Source organism: Xenopus laevis, chromosome 2L (genome assembly GCF_017654675.1).
Source record: "Xenopus laevis strain J_2021 chromosome 2L, Xenopus_laevis_v10.1, whole genome shotgun sequence".
Classification (NCBI taxonomy): Eukaryota; Metazoa; Chordata; class Amphibia; order Anura; family Pipidae; genus Xenopus; species Xenopus laevis.
The window spans coordinates 51,388,822-51,414,259 of record NC_054373.1 but is presented as its reverse complement, the minus strand read 5'-3'; the positions used below and the strand labels follow the sequence as shown (position 1 = coordinate 51,414,259).

Sequence of the window (25,438 nt, the reverse complement as noted above, 5' to 3'; positions counted from 1 at the left end):
TGATGGCACCATACCATTGATATACATAAAAATGACTATGGAATAAAAGACAGCATATGTTTCTCACATTATAGCGTGAAAAGACTTATGATTAACAGCACTATTTGCCTTCCAAATTGTGTATTTGATTATATTATAAAACTAACTCATTACAACATAGTGTACTGAGCCAGAGTTAAATACAATGTATTTCAAACAAGCTAATTAAAATGAAACTACTTGACATAAAATGGCATTTTCCTTCTTTAGTTAGAGAAACTTCTATAGTAAATACTCCCCTGATGGAATACAAATTCATTTCAGATGTTTGCCACTATTAAAACCTGAAAATAATCACGTTCAGAAGCCTAAATTGTTTAAGGATAAAACAATCTGCAGATTTATCTTTCTTTGTCAGGTAATGCCACCAACAAAACTTCGTTCCACTCACCATAAAATCCTTCAAATTATCTCTTGACATCATTCTGGAATAGGAGCAGTTGGTTTAGTCTCATCGGATGTAATGCTTTCCTGGGTAGCAGGCACATATGAGTTAAAGGGGAACTATGCAAAAAATGAAATAAGGCTTCCATATTACTATAGTCACCTGAAAATAAGAAGTTTTCTAATTTTAATCAATGGAAAATTGCAGCAATGTCTTCTTCGATTTTCCTTTTCATGCAAGGTTATGATTGTTGAAATAACAGTTAAATCCGAAATATCTTATTTGGGGGGCTCCTTTTGGCCTAGGGAAGCATGTATCTAAGCTCACTCTATTAAAATCACCAGAAAAATCCTGTCTCCATGCAGGAATTTCGCTGCAAAAGAAGTTATTTGTTAGATTTTGTATGGACTGGAATTCAGTTGAGTTAGCCCTCTAATACAAACTGCCAGGAATGCGGAGCCCCCCTATAACAGTATATTGGATCTAACTGTCAATGAAAATCAGATTGCCAACGTTCATGAAGACAGAAGATGAAGAGAAACAGATCTGAGAAGCGGATAGCTGAAAGATGAACTTGATTATCTCCGAGCGAAACGATAAAAAGGAATTTTAATTGATATCCTTTTAGGAAAGTTTTGTATTTCAGTTATGATTAACATTATAATAAAATTAATAAACACTGTTTTCATCCTTGACCTTCTTTCCATTACTTGCATCAAAAGGATAGTTTTAGCTACTATATGCTAGAGTTAGTAACAAAGTATTGATTGCTTTTTTGATTATCACTTCAGAAAATGCAAACTGCAAAATGTAAAAATTAATAATCAGCGACCCCGGACTTCCTCTGCCGCTAATCCAAACCATCGGCCCGACGGAGACGACCACGACCACTCCAGCGCCAATACGTGAATGAATGCCGAGTCGACAGCGACACGCCCTGTGTACCCGGCTTATCACAGCCCGGAAACCCTCCTGAAAAAGCCGTATTAACGATGAATACTTCCCACCGCAGAAAAGCCGGGTTCCTTATCTCTAGGACCCAATCCGCCGTTTAGCGTACCAAGATATGCTATTACCATCATGTCATCACGCTACTATCGCCTTCATCCGTGTCTCGGGTATCATCTACACATTTGAGAAGCCACTCACGCTAAGTCCGGAGCTCTAATGATATTAGGTTTCATACATCATGTCCTAACAATGATGCGCGATACACTACTGAGCCCACTGTCAGCGGTTTATTGGCACGCATACAAACACTTGTCTCAACAATCATGTAAGAGCAGACATCTTGCAACGAACCACCTGAGTAAATGCCATATCGTATATTAACTTGCGTGAGAATAATCACCTTCTACATTTCTAAGAGCGTGTCTCACTACCTATCCGAGGCAGATTGTCTAGAACTGCCTTATCAATTAATCACTGCATTATGAGACGAAGAATAATAGGATAGAGTGTCTAGCCATACATGAGCGTCTCAACTAACCTTGTCCCTAATGCTCGCGATTTAATTCTCATATTAATGTGGAAACAGACGAAGCTAACAGGCATTAAACGAATCTATTGGCCAAAATTACTCTCTGCTCTTTGCAGATAACTAAAATACTCTGCTGAAATATTGTTTGCATAATATTGGCATATTATTATATGTATATCTAGGGAATGGCCTTAATCATGTCATTCCTGGATTCCACAAACCCTTCGGACCTCTAGCATAGAAATTGCAAGTCAGGAGTTTTATAATTGCCAAATCAGTAAAGTGTGTCCATCTAGTTATTTCCCATTTTCATATGCAGAGAAGGTGTGTTGTGCCTTTTTACAAAATGATCCACCCTCCGTCGGGCGCCACCCAACACCACCCCAAATAAGTCATTGGGACCCCCAACTGAATGAAAAAGATGATATTTGTTACAGACACCCAATCAGATTTCACCACTAACTTTCAATGGGGAATTTAAAATACTGCTGCCATTCTCTACAGTAATAAAACCAGGTTCCCCAAGCTCTTCACGGTTGGTCACTTGTGGACTGCATGTCAACGTTAGTGGACTGAGCCACCAACAGCCAATCAGATTTCATCCATCGAATTTCATTGTTTTACATTCAAAATACTCCCATTCTTACGCTATTTATGCCAGCGTTACACCAAATTATTTTATAATGCTGTGTATTTAAAATAATAAAATAATAAGCTACAGTTTTAATCATAAGGGTTATTGATAACCCTACCACACTTTAGTGAATCAGGCTTTATGTCTACACTATGCACATATACTTAAGAAAAAGGGAGAGTGTGCAGCAAAAACACAACAGAATAAATGTGTCCCAGATTAGGTATCAGCGAATTTCTCCTGTTTCGCTTTGCGGAAAAATTTGCGAATTTCAAGCAAAATTAGCAAAACTTCGTGTAAAAATTCGGAAAGTTTCATGAAAAAAACGTGGAATTCTGACATTTTCATGAAAAAAATGTCCAAGCTGACACTGGTGTTAAAGTCAATGAGCGTCCAAATAGTGTTAACGCATGCCGATTTTGACGTGAGCGACTTTTCGGACGCGCATCCAAAAAAAATTTCACGACGGCAAAATTTTGCTGCGAATTTTCAAGGGAGATTTACGAATTCATTCGTCAGCGGCGAAACACAGAAAATTGCCTCAAATTCGTGCCAGGCAAATTTGTTGCCAACCTTAATGTGGCACCTCATGCCGTTATCTAGAACTAGAAATATGTAGATAAATATAGCTCCCTGTGCGCAGTAACCTAACGTCTTATATGTTAACGACATCTTTACCCTTGACAGAATAATACTATTAGTGACCCTAGTAACTATAGTACACTGACTGAGAGGTTTATCACTCATCTATTTTGCTGATATTCTTGAAACAATCACTAATACCAATTTTTTTTTCATATATCTGTAACCTTGCTATGAAAAGGGGCATGGGTCCTGATCAATGGTTTGATCTTAAAAGGGAACGTGAACCACAAAAGTCTGACATCTACTGTTTTATAGTAAATATACATGTCATTTTTTAGAGTTATTCTTCACACCTGCATGAGTGGCATTTTTACAGGAAGTCCCATTAAAAAATGCTGAACTAATCGTACATAACTAAAGTTGAAATAAAGTGCTTATCTTTATTTGATTAAATACTGAGTAATGGTTTTGTTGTTCTCAGGCTCAGACTGGCCTACCCGACTAGTCGTTGATGATTGATTGTAAATTACTGCTCTAGAAAAGGAGGGTGGGAGGCATATAACAATAACTCACAGACCCAAAGTCCACTAAAGATTTGGAAAAAATGCTTTAGAAATCACCCACAGCTTGTCTATCTATCTATATATGTAGAAAAGTACAGCAGCACTAGGAATAAATAACATTGCAGGCGTACAGCTTGTAGTTGTATGAATTGAATTCCGATAGGATAACAAAAGCCTTGCCAGTTTGTGCTGCAGGGATCCACTGTCATGTGCCATCGACCGCAGTGACTGTTTCATAGTTTGTACAAATCTTTCAGCTAAACCATTTGTTGCAGGATGGTATGGATTTGAAGTAGAATGTTTAATTCCATTGCGTTTCATAAACAATTGAAATTCTTCAGAAATGAATTGAGGACCATTATCACTAACAATCTGTTCAGGTATTCCAGTTCTTGCATACAAGGTTCTCAATATATCAATAGTATATGAAGTACTAGTAGACTTCATGCAGAAAACCTCTGGCCATTTAGAATGAGCATCCACAATAATGAAACACATCAGTCCAGAAATGGTCCAGCAAAATCAAAGCAGCAACTGATGTGCATAGAGTGGTGGCAGGTCAAAATAAAAGATATTCTAATCAGAATTGTGGATCTTGCTACAGGTGTGGGAAAGGATTCCATAATGCAGCAACCTGTAAATTCAAGAATGCTTACTGCAGAAAATGTAATAAAAAGGGCCATGTCCAAGCAGTATGCCTAAGTGACACTGATGATGTGATGAGTAGTGAGTGCCATGCTACACAACTGTTTCGCCCTTAAGTATTTACAATCTAACTACCACTATAGGATTATTATCTGTGCTTCAAGGGACAGTGCAGAAAAGCTATGACAAGTATTTTAATAATGAGCAAAACAGTGTAGCCTGTCTCTGGGGCAAAAAACTCCATCCAGTACAGAGTAACAGCTTAAAGAAATACAGTATTTTATATATAAATAACCAATACTTTGCCCATGTTACCTCCCCATCCCTCTGTCCCTCCCCACTAATCAGTGAACAGTCCCCATGTTTTTATTCCATGCAAAGTGTTTACTTTTACAAATAAAGGGGTTTTTAGTTACAAGTGTATGATCATAAAATTGCCCACGGTAAAAAGTGAACTATAATGGAAGTGCAGGGGCTTAAAATATTTAAAAAAAATTATTTCACAAACATTTAACTACAATTTATGATCACAAAATTGCCAAGCCACCATACCACGGCAAGGTAAACCCCCATATGGTGGAAAAAATTTTTGGCTCTGGTCATATTTTTTTAAGTGCAAAAAGGGTGCTATTATACATCTCTACTATAAAGATTACAGATCATTCTTTGTCTTAGTAGCACCCTGTACCCTAGGATCCCTACCACATTTACACATACAGTACTATGACCAGAGCCAATTAAACCGCCTGTATGTTTTTGGAGTGTGGGAGGAAACCAATGCAGGCACAGGGGAGAATTTACAAACTCCTTGTAAATAGGGTCCCAGATGGCATTAAAGGACCCCATGCAAGTCTGCAGTGCTATCTATGCTGCCCTATACATCTTATCTGCCTCATTTTTGTTTGAATATCACATGACACCAAGGCCAGTTTATTTCTTACAACAAGGTTATCCTTATGAGGGACAGCATTGTACGTTACTAAGTATCCCAAGGGAGCACGGGACACCACGTTTAAAAAATGTAAGTTACTGTATTAGGCTAAAGAGAAGCATTCAGTTAGTGTTGAGTCCATGTTTATATCTCATGTTTATTTCTCATGTGCATTTATCTCTTTGAGCAGTGCGGGTAACCCAACCCAACCTCCCAACCAACCTCCCATTCTATTGTTTTCTCCCATTCTAATTATTTCTTGTGTTGTACTTTTGTTAATCTTTTTTATATTATTATTAATGGCTTATGTAGAAATAATAAATTTTTTGGTGAATCATCCTTTTTTTTCCGACTGCTTAGATCTGATCATTTTAAGCATATCTTTTATCTTCATACTTGGTGCTCTTTGCCTCAATCTTGCCATTACTACTTCCATTCTTACAACAAGGTTATCCTTATGAGGGACAGCATTGTACGTTACTAAGTATCCCAAGGGAGCACGGGACACCACGTTTAAAAATGTAAGTTACTGTATTAGGCTAAAGAGAAGCATTCAGTTAGTGTTGAGTCCATGTTTATATCTCATGTTTATTTCTCATGTGCATTTATCTCTTTTGAGCAGTGCGGGTAACCCAACCCAACCTCCAACCAACCTCCCATTCTATTGTTTTCTCCCATTTCTAATTATTTCTTGTGTTGTACTTTTGTTAATCTTTTTTATATTATTATTAATGCTTATGTAGAAATAATACATTTTTTGGTGAATCATCCTTTTTTTTTTCGACTGCTCAGATCTGATCATTTTAAGCATATCTTTTATCTTCATACTTTGGTGCTCTTTGCCTCCAATCTTGCCATTACTACTTCCATTTCTTACAACAAGGTTATCCTTATGAGGGACAGCATTGTACGTTACTAAGTATCCCAAGGGAGCACGGGACACCACGTTTAAAAAATGTAAGTTACTGTATTAGGCTACAGAGAAGCATTCAGTTAGTGTTTGAGTCCATGTTTATATCTCATGTTTATTTCTCATGTGCATTTATCTCTTTGAGCAGTGCGGGTAACCCAACCTAACCTCCCAACCAACCTCCCATTCTATTGTTTTCTCCCATTCTAATTATTTCTTGTGTTGTACTTTGTTAATCTTTTTTATATATTTTATATTATATTATTATTAATTTATTATAATATTAATGTAGAAATAATTAATTTTTTGGTGAATCATCCTTTTTTTCCGACTGCTCAGATCTGATCATTTTAAGCATATCTTTTATCTTCATACTTGGTGCTCTTTGCCTCAGTCTTGCCATTAATACTTCTCTGGGTGGAAATATATCATCCGTTGTACAATCTTCCTTTCCTTGTTTTTGCTGTGCTTCTGGCTTTCTCTCTAAGGCTTTGGGATGTACCCTAGGACCTTTGCCCAATCTCAGCCTGAAACGCTTGGGGTTCCATTAAAGCTACAGCTTCAGGGCTGGTGTCAAACTTTCTCTTTCTTGTTTCAGGAATTGGGTTCCTGAATAGAGGGGAATCTTCATATATTGAAAATGGTGACATTCTCAGATGCTCCATTTGCTGCTGTTGAGCCATCTGCCGCTGATGTGCATTAATGGCACGTTCCATGTCACTTAAAGCTATATATTCATGTATTCCCCTGGTTGAAGCAGAACTAATGTTTGGCACTATTCTGGTATCAGTTGCTGAAATGCCAAAAATAGTCCCAGTGTTCTGCTGTTTAAATCCATCTTTGTTCATCACCAAAGAGCTAGTACTTGATATTGTGCTAGTATCTTTGGCTACAGTCGTTAATGGTGGAACAGGTGTCTGACTAGTGACAACACTAGTATTTACTCCACCTGAAGATATTCCAAGAACTTTGGCAATTGCATCCTGGAATATTTTGTATGCATAAGCCTTTGGCTGGCTATACAAACTGGACTGTGATGTGTTCCTATTCCCAGTATTATTGTTCTGCTGGTCAAATCTATCGTTCTTCATCACCAAAGAGCTAGTACTTGGTATTGTCATAGGAGCTTTGGCTACAGTTGTTGTTGGTGGAACAGATGCCTGACTAGTGATAACGCTAGTGTTTGCTCCCATTTCTAATGGGAGCTGCCACTAAATTGCTGGCCAGGCTTGTATATGACACAGAAGTTGAGGCAATCTGTGTACCTGTCCCTGTGCCAGTGGTTGTTGAGATTCCAAGGGCTTTGGCAATAGCATCCTGGAAGACTTTGGCAGCCTGTTTCTCCTTTTGCCTCAAAATGTTTTGCTTGTCCGGAGTGCGTCTTTTTGTCTTCTTTATATTTCTCTTCTGAGCATAAGAAGAGTAATTTTGTTGTGATGTTGAGGGACCATGGTTTTTGTATATGACACAGAAGTTGAGGCAATCTGTGTACCTGTCCCTGTGCCAGTGGTTGTTGAGATTCCAAGGGCTTTGGCAATAGCATCCTGGAAGACTTTTGGCAGCCTGTTTCTCCTTTTGCCTCAAAATGCTTTGCTTGTCCGGAGTGCGTCTTTTTGTCTTCTTATATTTTCTCTTCTGAGCATAAGAAGAGTCATTTTGTTGTGATGTTGAAGGGACCATGGTTTTTGTATATGACACAGAAGTTGAGGCAATCTGTGTACCTATCCCTTGCCAGTGGTTGTTGAGATTCCAAGGGCTTTGGCAATAGCATCCTGGAAGACTTTGGCAGCCTGTTTCTCCTTTTGCCTCAAAATGCTTTGCTTGTCCGGAGTGCGTCCTTTTTGGTCTTCTTATATTTCTCTTCTGAGCATAAGAAGAGTCATTTTGGTTGTGATGTTGAAGGGACCATGGTTTTTGTATATGACACAGAAGTTGAGGCAATCTGTGTACCTGTCCCTGTGCCAGTGGTTGTTGAGATTCCAAGGGCTTTGGCAATAGCATCCTGGAGACTTTGGCAGCCTGTTTCCTCCTTTTTGCCTCAAAATTCTTTGCTTGTCCGGAGTGCGTCTTTTTGTCTTCTATATTTTCTCTTCTGAGCAAAGAAGAGTCATTTGTTGTGATGTGAAGGGACCATGGTTTTTGTATATGACACAGAAGTTGAGGCAATCTGTGTACCTTCCCTGTGCCAGTGGTTGTTGAGATTCCAAGGGCTTTGGCAATAGCATCCTTGGAAGACTTTGGCAGCCCTGTTTCTCCTTTGCCTCAAAATGCTTTGCTTGTCCGGAGTGCGTCTTTTTGTCTTCTTATATTTTCTCTTCTGAGCATAAGAAGAGTCATTTTGTTGTGATGTTGAAGGACCATGGTTTTTAATTTTATGGAACTAGTCTTGTCGTCTTTATCTGTTCTGTGACGTTTCTTGCTGCTAGTCTGGTCCTCAGGAGAACGAGCTCTTTTCCTCACAGAAGATGTGGTACTTGCGCTGCAGTTGAATTGCTAGCCAAGTTTGCACTGGATGATTTTCCAGTTACAATATATGACACAGAAGTTGAGGCCAATCTGTGTACCTGTCCCTGTGCCAGTGGTTGTTGAGATTCCAAGGGCTTTGGCAATAGCATCCTGGAAAGACTTTGGCAGCCTGTTTCTCCTTTTGCCTCAAAATGCTTTGCTTGTCCGGAGTGCGTCTTTTTGTCTTTTTATATTTTCTCTTCTGAGCATAAGAAGAGTCATTTTGTTGTGATGTTGAAGGGACCATGGTTTTTAATTTTATGGAACTAGTCTTGTCGTCTTTATCTGTTCTGTGACGTTTCTTGCTGCTAGTCTGGTTCCTCAGGAGAACAAGCTCTTTTCCTCCACAGAAGATGTGGTACTTGGGCCTGCAGTTGAATTGCTAGCCAAGTTTGCACTGGATGATTTCCAGTTACAATGCCAGAGTTTGCTCCAACTGGAGCTCCACCTTGGCTAGATTCTGATGAAAAGCCAATGGCTCTTTCAATGGCATCTGAAATGTATTCATAGCCGTGTTTATCTGTTCTCTTAAATGTTTTCTCTTCTCCAAACATGTTTTCATCACTTGGTACTTAGTACTTGATATTGTCTTAGTAGCTTTGGGCTATTGTTGTTGTTGGTGAAACAGATGTCTGACTAGTCGTAACGCTAGTGCTTGCTCCACTTATGGATTGTATGGAGCTGGTACTCGGAGTTGCCTGTAAATTGCCGACCAGGCTTGTATATGGAACAGAAGTTGAGGCAATCTGTGTACCTGTTCCTGAAGTACTAGAGGCTGTTGAGATTCCAAGGGCTTTGGCAATAGCATCCTGGAAGACTTTGGCAGCCTGTATCTCTCTTTGCCTAGAAATGCTTTGCTTATCCAGAGTGTGTTTTTTTTGTCTTCTTATATTTTCTCTTCTGAGCTTGAGAAGAGTAATTTTGTTGTGATATTGAAGGGACCATGTTTTTTAATTTTATTGAACTGGTCTTATCATCTTTATCTGTCTGTGACGTTTCTTGATGCTAGTCTGGTCCTCAGGAGAACGAGCTCTTTTCCTCACAGAAGATGTGGTACTTGGGCCTACAATTGAATTGCTAGCCAAGTTTGCACTGGAAGATCTTCCAGTTACAATGCCAGAGTTGGCACTAACTGGAGCTCCACCTGGGTTAGATTCTGATGAAATGCCAAGGGCTCTTTCAATTGAATTCTGAACTGTATTCATAGCTGTTTTTATCTGTTCTCTTAAACATTTTATCTTCTCCAAACTGTAATTAGTGGATTTTCTTGGATCCATGTCACCCATGTTAATAGCTAGAGATGGAAAAGCTGCCAAAATGATGTTAAGTAACTATAAAGTATCTAACATGCGAACCATTCCATCAGCTTGCTAAAAGGTGACTGCATCCATCGATATCCAAAAGTCAAATGACAGCTGTAGAAGCTGCGACTGCCCTTTATATAGTGGTGAAACTGGATACTGAATATTTGTCCATATATGGTCATATTTCGTACACAGCAGAACATATGTCCATATATGGTAATATGTCTTTGTAAACATTCTCACCACAGCAGATGACATGACCATATATGGGCATATGTTGTCCCACTATTCTGCTGTGGTCAGAATGTTTGCAATGACATATGACCATATATGGTCACGTGTCATTGTAAACATTCTCACCACAACAGGACACCATGTCCATATATGGTCATATGTCATTGTAAACTTTCCCATGAAAACAACAGCGGTGATGTCATTATTTTCAGCAGTGATGGCACCATACCATTGATATACATAAAAATGACTATGGAATAAAAGTACAGCATATGTTTCTCACATATAGTAAAAGACTTATAACAGCACTATTTGCCTTCCAAATCGTGTATTTGATATATTATAAATATACTATACATACATTGTACTGAGCCAGAGTTAAATACAATGTATTTCAAACAAGCTAATTAAAATGAAACTATTGACATAAAATGGCATTTTCTTTCTTTTAGTTAGAGAACTTTATAGTAATACTCCCCTGATGGAATACAAATTCATTCAGATTTTGCCACTATTAAACCTGAATAATCACTTCAGGAAGCTAAATTGTTTTAAGGTAAAACAATCTTTGCATATTTATCTTTCTTTGTCAGGTAATGCACCAACAAACTTGTTCCACTCATCCATAAATCCTTCAAATATCTCTTGACATCATCTGGAATAGGAGCAGTTGGTTTAGTCCATTGTAATTGCTTTCCTGGGTGCAGCACATATGAGGTTAAAGGGGAACTATTGCAAAAATGAATATAAGCTTCATTACACTGAAATAAGAAGTTTTCTAATTTTAATCAATTAAAAATGCAGCAATGTCTTTCTTCATTTTCTTTTCATGCAAGAGTTCTGATTTTGAATAACAGTTAAATCCGAAATATCTTATTGGGGGGCTCCTTTTGCCTAGAAGATGTATTAGAGCTCACTCTATTAAAATCACCAGAAATCCTGTCTCCATGCAGAATTTGTGCAAAAGGAAGTTATTTTGTTAGATTTTGTATGGACTGGAATCAGTTGAGTTAGCTCTAATACAACTGCCAGGAATGGGAGCCCCCCTATAAGGTATATTGGATCTAACTGTCAATGAAAATCAGATTGCCAACTTCAATGAAGACAGAATGAAGAGAAACAGATGCTGAGAAGCGGATAGTGAAGATGAACTTGATTATTTCAGAAACGATAAAGAATTTTTAATTGATTATATTTAGGAAGTTTGTTATTTCAGTATGATTAAGCTTATAATAAAATAATAAACACTGTTTTCATCCTGACCTTTTCATTACTGATCAAAAAGGATAGTGTAGCTACTATATGCTAGAGTTAGTAACAAAGTATGATTGTTTTTTGATTATACTTCAGAAAATGCAAACTGCAAATGTAAAATTAATATCATATGGCATACCAAAACTTAATATGTTAAAGACAACATTCTTCCGAAATGTACAATATGATATTAACTTGAGAAATGTTATTAATGTCTCATATATGGCAATGTAAAACATTGTTTCAATAATACTGATTATGAAAATAGGATAGTGTAGCATAGCATTTACCTGTCCTAATCTGATTAATTTCTATTATGGGATTAAAAAAATTACGAATCTATTGGCCAAAATACTCTCTGCTCTTTGCAGATAATAAAATACTCTGCTGAAATATTGTTTGCATAATATTGGCATATTATATGTATATCTAGGAATGGCCTTTAATCATGTATCCTGGATCACAAACCCTGGACCTTAGCATTAGAAATTGCAAGTCAGGAGTTTATAATTGCAAATCAGTAAAGTTTGTAATCTAGTTATTTTCCCATTCATATGCAGAGAAGGTTGTGTGTGCTTTTAAAAGTGATCCCACCCTCCGTCGGCGCCACTCCAAACACCCCATAAGTCATTGGGACCCCCAACTGAATGAAAAGATGATATTTGTTACAGACACCCAATCAGATTTCACCACTTAACTTTCAATGGGGGATTTAAATCTGCTGCCATTCTCACAGTAATAAAACCAGGTTCCCCAAGCTCTTCACGGTTGGTCACTTGTGGACTGCATGTCAACGTTAGTGGACTGAGCCACCAACAGCCAATCAGATTTCATCCATCGAATTTCATTGTTTTACATTCAAAATACTCCCATTCTTACGCTATTTATGCCAGCGTTACACCAAATTATTTTATAATGCTGTGTATTTAAAATAATAAAATAATAAGCTACAGTTTTAATCATAAGGGTTATTGATAACCCTACCACACTTTAGTGAATCAGGCTTTATGTCTACACTATGCACATATACTTAAGAAAAAGGGAGAGTGTGCAGCAAAAACACAACAGAATAAATGTGTCCCAGATTAGGTATCAGCGAATTTCTCCTGTTTCGCTTTGCGGAAAAATTTGCGAATTTCAAGCAAAATTAGCAAAACTTCGTGTAAAAATTCGGAAAGTTTCATGAAAAAAACGTGGAATTCTGACATTTTCATGAAAAAATGTCCAAGCTGACACTGGTGTTAAAGTCAATGAGCGTCCAAATAGTGTTAACGCATGCCGATTTTGACGTGAGCGACTTTTCGGACGCGCATCCCAAAAAAAATTCACGACGGCAAAATTTTGCTGCGAATTTTCAAGGGAGATTTACGAATTCATTCGTCAGCGGCGAAACACAGAAAATTGCCTCAAATTCGTGCCAGGCAAATTTGTTGCCAACCTTAATGTGGCAGCTCATGCCGTTATCTAGAACTAGAAATATGTAGATAATTATAGCTCCCTGTGCGCAGTAACCTAACGTCTTATATGTTAACGACATCTTTACCCTTGACAGAATAATACTATTAGTGACCCTAGTAACTATAGTACACTGACTGAGAGGTTTATCACTCATCTATTTTGCTGATATTCTTGAAACAATCACTAATACCAATTTTTTTTCATATATCTGTAACCTTGCTATGAAAAGGGGCATGGGTCCTGATCAATGGTTTGATCTTAAAAGGGAACGTGAACCACAAAAGTCTGACATCTACTGTTTTATAGTAAATATACATGTCATTTTTTAGAGTTATTCTTCACACCTGCATGAGTGGCATTTTTACAGGAAGTCCCATTAAAAAATGCTGAACTAATCGTACATAACTAAAGTTGAAATAAAGTGCTTATCTTTATTTGATTAAATACTGAGTAATGGTTTTGTTGTTCTCAGGCTCAGACTGGCCTACCCGACTAGTCGTTGATGATTGATTGTAAATTACTGCTCTAGAAAAGGAGGGTGGGAGGCATATAACAATAACTCACAGACCCAAAGTCCACTAAAGATTTGGAAAAAATGCTTTAGAAATCACCCACAGCTTGTCTATCTATCTATATATGTAGAAAAGTACAGCAGCACTAGGAATCCAATGTTTAATATGTATTTAAAGCTGTATGTATAACCAACATGATGTTTCAGTCAGTCTGAAAAAGGTCCCAATGAAGACTCAACCCCAAGAACTACCTTGGAATATAGTGAAACACACAGACAAGTAGCTGCTGGAGTAATTGTGTAATGCTTAACAGGAAGGAAACTCCATAACTCAGTAAGATAAAAGTAGCATAGAAAACATAACAGCAGATTCAACAGGAAGCCTTATACATAAGACTCTAGTACTAGAACAGCATCAGCAGATTCAACAGGCACAATTACTTTAACTCATATTTAACAGTTCTCTCCTCCATCAAGATTCATGGTGGTAACACCTGTAAAATAAATGGTTAATAAAAGTCACAAGTTATAAGTTAAGTCTATCAGGAAGTCGATGCTCTCTTTGTGGGTAAGGCCTAGAAATGTTGCCCTCTTCTATGGAAGGAAACTGGTGCTCGGAACAATCAGGTACCACCGATGCTTCAGAGTATGTACTCTCCATTTCGGTTGGACTTGCAGGGGTTGTTACCTCTGGTGAGGTACCCCTTTAGTATAGGGAATTCCAACAAGGCTATATGTCTGGTTTTGCTAGGTGGTAACTGCAGTATTACGTAGCTGGTCAATATGACGACGCCAATATAGATTGCCTGCCACTTTTACCGTGTAACTGCATGGACCTCTTTGAGCAGTGACAATTGCTGGTAGCCATTTATTAGGCCCTCTGTAGTTCCTTGCCAAGACGGTTTGCCCAACACTAAGCTGCCGCAAGGTTCTCCTCTCTCCTCCCCTGATTTTAAACTGGTGGTTTCTCACATGACGATTGAGATCTGGTTTCAGCAAGTCTAACCGAGACCTAAGATTGCGGCCCATAAATAACATTGCAGGCGTACAGCTTGTAGTTGTATGAATTGAATTCCGATAGGATAACAAAAGCCTTGCCAGTTTGTGCTGCAGGGATCCACTGTCATGTGCCATCGACCGCAGTGACTGTTTCATAGTTTGTACAAATCTTTCAGCTAAACCATTTGTTGCAGGATGGTATGGATTTGAAGTAGAATGTTTAATTCCATTGCGTTTCATAAACAATTGAAATTCTTCAGAAATGAATTGAGGACCATTATCACTAACAATCTGTTCAGGTATTCCAGTTCTTGCATACAAGGTTCTCAATATATCAATAGTATATGAAGTACTAGTAGACTTCATGCAGAAAACCTCTGGCCATTTAGAATGAGCATCCACAATAATGAAACACATCAGTCCCAGAAATGGTCCAGCAAAATCAAAGCAGCAACTGATGTGCATAGAGTGGTGGCAGGTCAAAATAAAAGATATTCTAATCAGAATTGTGGATCTTGCTACAGGTGTGGGAAAGGATTCCATAATGCAGCAACCTGTAAATTCAAGAATGCTTACTGCAGAAAATGTAATAAAAAGGGCCATGTCCAAGCAGTATGCCTAAGTGACACTGATGATGTGATGAGTAGTGAGTGCCATGCTACACAACTGTTTCGCCCTAAAGTATTTACAATCTAACTACCACTATAGGATTATTATCTGTGCTTCAAGGGACAGTGCAGAAAAGCTATGACAAGTATTTTAATAATGAGCAAAACAGTGTAGCCTGTCTCTGGGGCAAAAAACTCCATCCAGTACAGAGTAACAGCTTAAAGAAATACAGTATTTTATATATAAATAACCAATACTTGCCCATGTTACCTCCCCATCCCTCTGTCCCTCCCCACTAATCAGTGAACAGTCCCCATGTTTTTTATTCCATGCAAAGTGTTTACTTTTACAAATAAAGGGGTTTTTAGTTACAAGTGTATGATCATAAAATTGCCCACGGTAAAAAGTGAACTATAATGGAAGTGCAGGGGCTTAAAAATATTTAAAAAAATTATTTCACAAACATTTAACTACAATTTTATGATCACAAAATTGCCAAGCCACCATACCACGGCAAGGTAAACCCCATATGGTGGAAAAATTTTTTGGCTCTGGTCATATTTTTTTAAGTGCAAAAAGGGTGCTATTATACATCTCTACTATAAAGATTACAGATCATTCTTTGTCTTAGTAGCACCCTGTACCCTAGGATCCCTACCACATTTACACATACAGTACTATGACCAGAGCCAATTAAACCGCCTGTATGTTTTTGGAGTGTGGGAGGAAACCAATGCAGGCACAGGGGAGAATTTACAAACTCCTTGTAAATAGGGTCCCAGATGGCATTAAAGGACCCCATGCAAGTCTGCAGTGCTATCTATGCTGCCCTATTACATCTTATCTGCCTCATTTTTGTTTGAATATCACATGACACCAAGGCCAGTTTATTTCTTACAACAAGGTTATCCTTATGAGGGACAGCATTGTACGTTACTAAGTATCCCAAGGGAGCACGGGACACCACGTTTAAAAAATGTAAGTTACTGTATTAGGCTAAAGAGAAGCATTCAGTTAGTGTTGAGTCCATGTTTATATCTCATGTTTATTTCTCATGTGCATTTATCTCTTTGAGCAGTGCGGGTAACCCAACCCAACCTCCCAACCAACCTCCCATTCTATTGTTTTCTCCCATTCTAATTATTTCTTGTGTTGTACTTTTGTTAATCTTTTTTATATTATTATTAATGGCTTATGTAGAAATAATAAATTTTTTGGTGAATCATCCTTTTTTTTCCGACTGCTCAGATCTGATCATTTTAAGCATATCTTTTATCTTCATACTTGGTGCTCTTTGCCTCAATCTTGCCATTACTACTTCCATTTCTTACAACAAGGTTATCCTTATGAGGGACAGCATTGTACGTTACTAAGTATCCCAAGGGAGCACGGGACACCACGTTTAAAAAATGTAAGTTACTGTATTAGGCTAAAGAGAAGCATTCAGTTAGTGTTGAGTCCATGTTTATATCTCATGTTTATTTCTCATGTGCATTTATCTCTTTGAGCAGTGCGGGTAACCCAACCCAACCTCCCAACCAACCTCCCATTCTATTGTTTTCTCCCATTCTAATTATTTCTTGTGTTGTACTTTTGTTAATCTTTTTTATATTATTATTAATGGCTTATGTAGAAATAATACATTTTTTGGTGAATCATCCTTTTTTTTCCGACTGCTCAGATCTGATCATTTTAAGCATATCTTTTATCTTCATACTTGGTGCTCTTTGCCTCAATCTTGCCATTACTACTTCCATTTCTTACAACAAGGTTATCCTTATGAGGGACAGCATTGTACGTTACTAAGTATCCCAAGGGAGCACGGGACACCACGTTTAAAAAATGTAAGTTACTGTATTAGGCTACAGAGAAGCATTCAGTTAGTGTTGAGTCCATGTTTATATCTCATGTTTATTTCTCATGTGCATTTATCTCTTTGAGCAGTGCGGGTAACCCAACCTAACCTCCCAACCAACCTCCCATTCTATTGTTTTCTCCCATTCTAATTATTTCTTGTGTTGTACTTTTGTTAATCTTTTTTATATATTTTATATTATATTATTATTAATTTATTATAATATTAATGTAGAAATAATTAATTTTTTGGTGAATCATCCTTTTTTTCCGACTGCTCAGATCTGATCATTTTAAGCATATCTTTTATCTTCATACTTGGTGCTCTTTGCCTCAGTCTTGCCATTACTACTTCTCTGGGTGGAAATATATCATCCGTTGTACAATCTTCCTTTCCTTGTTTTTGCTGTGCTTCTGGCTTTCTCTCTAAGGCTTTGGGATGTACCCTAGGACCTTTGCCCAATCTCAGCCTGAAACGCTTGGGGTTCCATAAAGCTACAGCTTCAGGGCTGGTGTCAAACTTTCTCTTTCTTGTTTCAGGAATTGGGTTCCTGAATAGAGGGGAATCTTCATATATTGAAAATGGTGACATTCTCAGATGCTCCATTTGCTGCTGTTGAGCCATCTGCCGCTGATGTGCATTAATGGCACGTTCCATGTCACTTAAAGCTATATATTCATGTATTCCCCTGGTTGAAGCAGAACTAATGTTTGGCACTATTCTGGTATCAGTTGCTGAAATGCCAAAAATAGTCCCAGTGTTCTGCTGTTTAAATCCATCTTTGTTCATCACCAAAGAGCTAGTACTTGATATTGTGCTAGTATCTTTGGCTACAGTCGTTAATGGTGGAACAGGTGTCTGACTAGTGACAACACTAGTATTTACTCCACCTGAAGATATTCCAAGAACTTTGGCAATTGCATCCTGGAATATTTTGTATGCATAAGCCTTTGGCTGGCTATACAAACTGGACTGTGATGTGTTCCTATTCCCAGTATTATTGTTCTGCTGGTCAAATCTATCATTCTTCATCACCAAAGAGCTAGTACTTGGTATTGTCATAGGAGCTTTGGCTACAGTTGTTGTTGGTGGAACAGATGCCTGACTAGTGATAACGCTAGTGTTTGCTCCCATTCTAATGGGAGCTGCCACTAAATTGCTGGCCAGGCTTGTATATGACACAGAAGTTGAGGCAATCTGTGTACCTGTCCCTGTGCCAGTGGTTGTTGAGATTCCAAGGGCTTTGGCAATAGCATCCTGGAAGACTTTGGCAGCCTGTTTCTCCTTTTGCCTCAAAATGTTTTGCTTGTCCGGAGTGCGTCTTTTTGTCTTCTTATATTTTCTCTTCTGAGCATAAGAAGAGTAATTTTGTTGTGATGTTGAAGGGACCATGGTTTTTGTATATGACACAGAAGTTGAGGCAATCTGTGTACCTGTCCCTGTGCCAGTGGTTGTTGAGATTCCAAGGGCTTTGGCAATAGCATCCTGGAAGACTTTGGCAGCCTGTTTCTCCTTTTGCCTCAAAATGCTTTGCTTGTCCGGAGTGCGTCTTTTTGTCTTCTTATATTTTCTCTTCTGAGCATAAGAAGAGTCATTTTGTTGTGATGTTGAAGGGACCATGGTTTTTGTATATGACACAGAAGTTGAGGCAATCTGTGTACCTGTCCCTGTGCCAGTGGTTGTTGAGATTCCAAGGGCTTTGGCAATAGCATCCTGGAAGACTTTGGCAGCCTGTTTCTCCTTTTGCCTCAAAATGCTTTGCTTGTCCGGAGTGCGTCTTTTTGTCTTCTTATATTTTCTCTTCTGAGCATAAGAAGAGTCATTTTGTTGTGATGTTGAAGGGACCATGGTTTTTAATTTTATGGAACTAGTCTTGTCGTCTTTATCTGTTCTGTGACTTTTCTTGCTGCTAGTCTGGTCCTCAGGAGAACGAGCTCTTTTCCTCACAGAAGATGTGGTACTTGGGCCTGCAGTTGAATTGCTAGCCAAGTTTGCACTGGATGATTTTCCAGTTACAATATATGACACAGAAGTTGAGGCAATCTGTGTACCTGTCCCTGTGCCAGTGGTTGTTGAGATTCCAAGGGCTTTGGCAATAGCATCCTGGAAGACTTTGGCAGCCTGTTTCTCCTTTTGCCTCAAAATGCTTTGCTTGTCCGGAGTGCGTCTTTTTGTCTTTTTATATTTTCTCTTCTGAGCATAAGAAGAGTCATTTTGTTGTGATGTTGAAGGGACCATGGTTTTTAATTTTATGGAACTAGTCTTGTCGTCTTTATCTGTTCTGTGACGTTTCTTGCTGCTAGTCTGGTCCTCAGGAGAACAAGCTCTTTTCCTCACAGAAGATGTGGTACTTGGGCCTGCAGTTGAATTGCTAGCCAAGTTTGCACTGGATGATTTTCCAGTTACAATGCCAGAGTTTGCTCCAACTGGAGCTCCACCTTGGCTAGATTCTGATGAAAAGCCAATGGCTCTTTCAATGGCATTCTGAAATGTATTCATAGCCGTGTTTATCTGTTCTCTTAAATGTTTTCTCTTCTCCAAACATGTTTTCATCACTTGGTACTTAGTACTTGATATTGTCTTAGTAGCTTTGGCTATTGTTGTTGTTGGTGAAACAGATGTCTGACTAGTCGTAACGCTAGTGCTTGCTCCACTTATGGATTGTATGGAGCTGGTACTCGGAGTTGCCTGTAAATTGCCGACCAGGCTTGTATATGGAACAGAAGTTGAGGCAATCTGTGTACCTGTTCCTGAAGTGCTAGAGGCTGTTGAGATTCCAAGGGCTTTGGCAATAGCATCCTGGAAGACTTTGGCAGCCTGTATCTCTCTTTGCCTAGAAATGCTTTGCTTATCCAGAGTGTGTTTTTTTGTCTTCTTATATTTTCTCTTCTGAGCTTGAGAAGAGTAATTTTGTTGTGATATTGAAGGGACCATGTTTTTTAATTTTATTGAACTGGTCTTATCATCTTTATCTGTTCTGTGACGTTTCTTGATGCTAGTCTGGTCCTCAGGAGAACGAGCTCTTTTCCTCACAGAAGAGGTGGTACTTGGGCCTACAATTGAATTGCTAGCCAAGTTTGCACTGGAAGATCTTCCAGTTACAATGCCAGAGTTGGCACTAACTGGAGCTCCACCTGGGTTAGATTCTGATGAAATGCCAAGGGCTCTTTCAATTGAATTCTGAACTGTATTCATAGCTGTTTTTATCTGTTCTCTTAAACATTTTATCTTCTCCAAACTGTAATTAGTGGATTTTCTTGGATCCATGTCACCCATGTTAATAGCTAGAGATGGAAAAGCTGCAAAATGATGTTAAGTAACTATAAAGTATCTAACATGCGAACCATTCCATCAGCTTGCTAAAAGGTGACTGCATCCATCGATATCCAAAAGTCAAATGACAGCTGTAGAAGCTGCGACTGCCCTTTATATAGTGGTGAAACTGGATACTGAATATTTGTCCATATATGGTCATATTTCGTACACAGCAGAACATATGTCCATATATGGTAATATGTCTTTGTAAACATTCTCACCACAGCAGATGACATGACCATATATGGGCATATGTTGTCCCACTATTCTGCTGTGGTCAGAATGTTTGCAATGACATATGACCATATATGGTCACGTGTCATTGTAAACATTCTCACCACAACAGGACACCATGTCCATATATGGTCATATGTCATTGTAAACTTTCCCATGAAAACAACAGCGGTGATGTCATTATTTTCAGCAGTGATGGCACCATACCATTGATATACATAAAAATGACTATGGAATAAAAGTACAGCATATGTTTCTCACATATAGTAAAAGACTTATAACAGCACTATTTGCCTTCCAAATTGTGTATTTGATATATTATAAAATATACTATACATACATTGTACTGAGCCAGAGTTAAATACAATGTATTTCAAACAAGCTAATTAAAATGAAACTATTGACATAAAATGGCATTTTCTTTCTTTTAGTTAGAGAACTTTATAGTAATACTCCCCTGATGGAATACAAATTCATTCAGATTTTGCCACTATTAAACCTGAATAATCACTTCAGGAAGCTAAATTGTTTTAAGGTAAAACAATCTTTGCATATTTATCTTTCTTTGTCAGGTAATGCACCAACAAACTTGTTCCACTCATCCATAAATCCTTCAAATATCTCTTGACATCATCTGGAATAGGAGCAGTTGGTTTAGTCCATTGTAATTGCTTTCCTGGGTGCAGCACATATGAGGTTAAAGGGGAACTATTGCAAAAATGAATATAAGCTTCATTACACTGAAATAAGAAGTTTTCTAATTTTAATCAATTAAAAATGCAGCAATGTCTTTCTTCATTTTCTTTTCATGCAAGAGTTCTGATTTTGAATAACAGTTAAATCCGAAATATCTTATTGGGGGGCTCCTTTTGCCTAGAAGATGTATTAGAGCTCACTCTATTAAAATCACCAGAAATCCTGTCTCCATGCAGAATTTGTGCAAAAGGAAGTTATTTTGTTAGATTTTGTATGGACTGGAATCAGTTGAGTTAGCTCTAATACAACTGCCAGGAATGGGAGCCCCCCTATAAGGTATATTGGATCTAACTGTCAATGAAAATCAGATTGCCAACTTCATGAAGACAGAATGAAGAGAAACAGATGCTGAGAAGCGGATAGTGAAGATGAACTTGATTATTTCAGAAACGATAAAGAATTTTTAATTGATTATATTTAGGAAGTTTGTTATTTCAGTATGATTAAGCTTATAATAAAATAATAAACACTGTTTTCATCCTGACCTTTTCATTACTGATCAAAAAGGATAGTGTAGCTACTATATGCTAGAGTTAGTAACAAAGTATGATTGTTTTTTGATTATACTTCAGAAAATGCAAACTACAAATGTAAAATTAATATCATATGGCATACCAAAACTTATTAATGTCTCATATATGGCAATGTAAAACATTGTTTCAATAATACTGATTATGAAAAATAGGATAGTGTAGCATAGCATTTACCTGTCCTAATCTGATTAATTTCTATTATGGGATTAAAAAAAATTACGAATCTATTGGCCAAAATACTCTCTGCTCTTTGCAGATAATAAAATACTCTGCTGAAATATTGTTTGCATAATATTGGCATATTATATGTATATCTAGGAATGGCCTTTAATCATGTATCCTGGATCACAAACCCTGGACCTTAGCATTAGAAATTGCAAGTCAGGAGTTTATAATTGCAAATCAGTAAAGTTTGTAATCTAGTTATTTTCCCATTCATATGCAGAGAAGGTTGTGTGTGCTTTTAAAAGTGATCCCACCCTCCGTCGGCGCCACTCCAAACACCCCATAAGTCATTGGGACCCCCAACTGAATGAAAAGATGATATTTGTTACAGACACCCAATCAGATTTCACCACTTAACTTTCAATGGGGGATTTAAATCTGCTGCCATTCTCACAGTAATAAAACCAGGTTCCCCAAGCTCTTCACGGTTGGTCACTTGTGGACTGCATGTCAACGTTAGTGGACTGAGCCACCAACAGCCAATCAGATTTCATCCATCGAATTTCATTGTTTTACATTCAAAATACTCCCATTCTTACGCTATTTATGCCAGCGTTACACCAAATTATTTTATAATGCTGTGTATTTAAAATAATAAAATAATAAGCTACAGTTTTAATCATAAGGGTTATTGATAACCCTACCACACTTTAGTGAATCAGGCTTTATGTCTACACTATGCACATATACTTAAGAAAAGGGAGAGTGTGCAGCAAAAGTAGCATAGAAAAACATAACAGCAGATTCAACAGGAAGCCTTATACATAAGACTCTAGTACTAGAACAGCATCAGCAGATTCAACAGGCACAATTACTTTAACTCATATTTAACAGTTCTCTCCTCCATCAAGATTCATGGTGGTAACACCTGTAAAATAAATGGTTAATAAAAGTCACAAGTTATAAGTTAAGTCTATCAGGAAGTCGATGCTCTCTTTGTGGGTAAGGCCTAGAAATGTTGCCCTCTTCTATGGAAGGAAACTGGTGCTCGGAACAATCAGGTACCACCGATGCTTCAGAGTATGTACTCTCCATTTCGGTTGGACTTGCAGGGGTTGTTACCTCTGGTGAGGTACCCCTTTAGTATAGGGAATTCCAACAAGGCTATATGTCTGGTTTTGCTCAGTGGTAACTGCAGTATTACGTAGCTGGTCAATATGACGACGCCAATATAGATTGCCTGCCACTTTTACCGTGTAACTGCATGGACCTCTTTGAGCAGTGACAATTGCTGGTAGCCATTTATTAGGCCCTCTGTAGTTCCTTGCCAAGACGGTTTGCCCAACACTAAGCTGCCGCAAGGTTCTCCTCTCTCCTCCCCTGATTTTAAACTGGTGGTTTCTCACATGACGATTGAGATCTGGTTTCAGCAAGTCTAACCGAGACCTAAGATTGCGGCCCATAAATAACATTGCAGGCGTACAGCTTGTAGTTGTATGAATTGAATTCCGATAGGATAACAAAAGCCTTGCCAGTTTGTGCTGCAGGGATCCACTGTCATGTGCCATCGACCGCAGTGACTGTTTCATAGTTTGTACAAATCTTTCAGCTAAACCATTTGTTGCAGGATGGTATGGATTTGAAGTAGAATGTTTAATTCCATTGCGTTTCATAAACAATTGAAATTCTTCAGAAATGAATTGAGGACCATTATCACTAACAATCTGTTCAGGTATTCCAGTTCTTGCATACAAGGTTCTCAATATATCAATAGTATATGAAGTACTAGTAGACTTCATGCAGAAAACCTCTGGCCATTTAGAATGAGCATCCACAATAATGAAACACATCAGTCCCAGAAATGGTCCAGCAAAATCAAAGCAGCAACTGATGTGCATAGAGTGGTGGCAGGTCAAAATAAAAGATATTCTAATCAGAATTGTGGATCTTGCTACAGGTGTGGGAAAGGATTCCATAATGCAGCAACCTGTAAATTCAAGAATGCTTACTGCAGAAAATGTAATAAAAAGGGCCATGTCCAAGCAGTATGCCTAAGTGACACTGATGATGTGATGAGTAGTGAGTGCCATGCTACACAACTGTTTCGCCCTAAAGTATTTACAATCTAACTACCACTATAGGATTATTATCTGTGCTTCAAGGGACAGTGCAGAAAAGCTATGACAAGTATTTTAATAATGAGCAAAACAGTGTAGCCTGTCTCTGGGGCAAAAAACTCCATCCAGTACAGAGTAACAGCTTAAAGAAATACAGTATTTTATATATAAATAACCAATACTTGCCCATGTTACCTCCCCATCCCTCTGTCCCTCCCCACTAATCAGTGAACAGTCCCCATGTTTTTTATTCCATGCAAAGTGTTTACTTTTACAAATAAAGGGGTTTTTAGTTACAAGTGTATGATCATAAAATTGCCCACGGTAAAAAGTGAACTATAATGGAAGTGCAGGGGCTTAAAAATATTTAAAAAAAATTATTTCACAAACATTTAACTACAATTTTATGATCACAAAATTGCCAAGCCACCATACCACGGCAAGGTAAACCCCATATGGTGGAAAAAATTTTTGGCTCTGGTCATATTTTTTTAAGTGCAAAAAGGGTGCTATTATACATCTCTACTATAAAGATTACAGATCATTCTTTGTCTTAGTAGCACCCTGTACCCTAGGATCCCTACCACATTTACACATACAGTACTATGACCAGAGCCAATTAAACCGCCTGTATGTTTTTGGAGTGTGGGAGGAAACCAATGCAGGCACAGGGGAGAATTTACAAACTCCTTGTAAATAGGGTCCCAGATGGCATTAAAGGACCCCATGCAAGTCTGCAGTGCTATCTATGCTGCCCTATTACATCTTATCTGCCTCATTTTTGTTTGAATATCACATGACACCAAGGCCAGTTTATTTCTTACAACAAGGTTATCCTTATGAGGGACAGCATTGTACGTTACTAAGTATCCCAAGGGAGCACGGGACACCACGTTTAAAAAATGTAAGTTACTGTATTAGGCTAAAGAGAAGCATTCAGTTAGTGTTGAGTCCATGTTTATATCGCATGTTTATTTCTCATGTGCATTTATCTCTTTGAGCAGTGCGGGTAACCCAACCCAACCTCCCAACCAACCTCCCATTCTATTGTTTTCTCCCATTCTAATTATTTCTTGTGTTGTACTTTTGTTAATCTTTTTTATATTATTATTAATGGCTTATGTAGAAATAATACATTTTTTGGTGAATCATCCTTTTTTTTCCGACTGCTTAGATCTGATCATTTTAAGCATATCTTTTATCTTCATACTTGGTGCTCTTTGCCTCAATCTTGCCATTACTACTTCCATTTCTTACAACAAGGTTATCCTTATGAGGGACAGCATTGTACGTTACTAAGTATCCCAAGGGAGCACGGGACACCACGTTTAAAAAATGTAAGTTACTGTATTAGGCTACAGAGAAGCATTCAGTTAGTGTTGAGTCCATGTTTATATCTCATGTTTATTTCTCATGT

General features: G+C 38.0%; 1 protein-coding gene and 1 long non-coding RNA gene across 3 annotated transcripts in view; both read left to right on the top strand.

Annotated features, from left to right (window-relative positions):
* Positions 1-25,438, top strand: part of wscd1.L (WSC domain containing 1 L homeolog) — a 179,126-nt gene that overhangs the window by 108,064 nt on the left and 45,624 nt on the right. The gene's annotated exons all lie outside the window — the stretch shown is intronic.
* LOC121399912 lies at positions 6,109-24,972 on the top strand. The gene is made up of 3 exons (XR_005965338.1): positions 6,109-6,145; positions 15,951-16,383; positions 24,852-24,972. It is a non-coding gene; the product is annotated as an uncharacterized LOC121399912 (long non-coding RNA).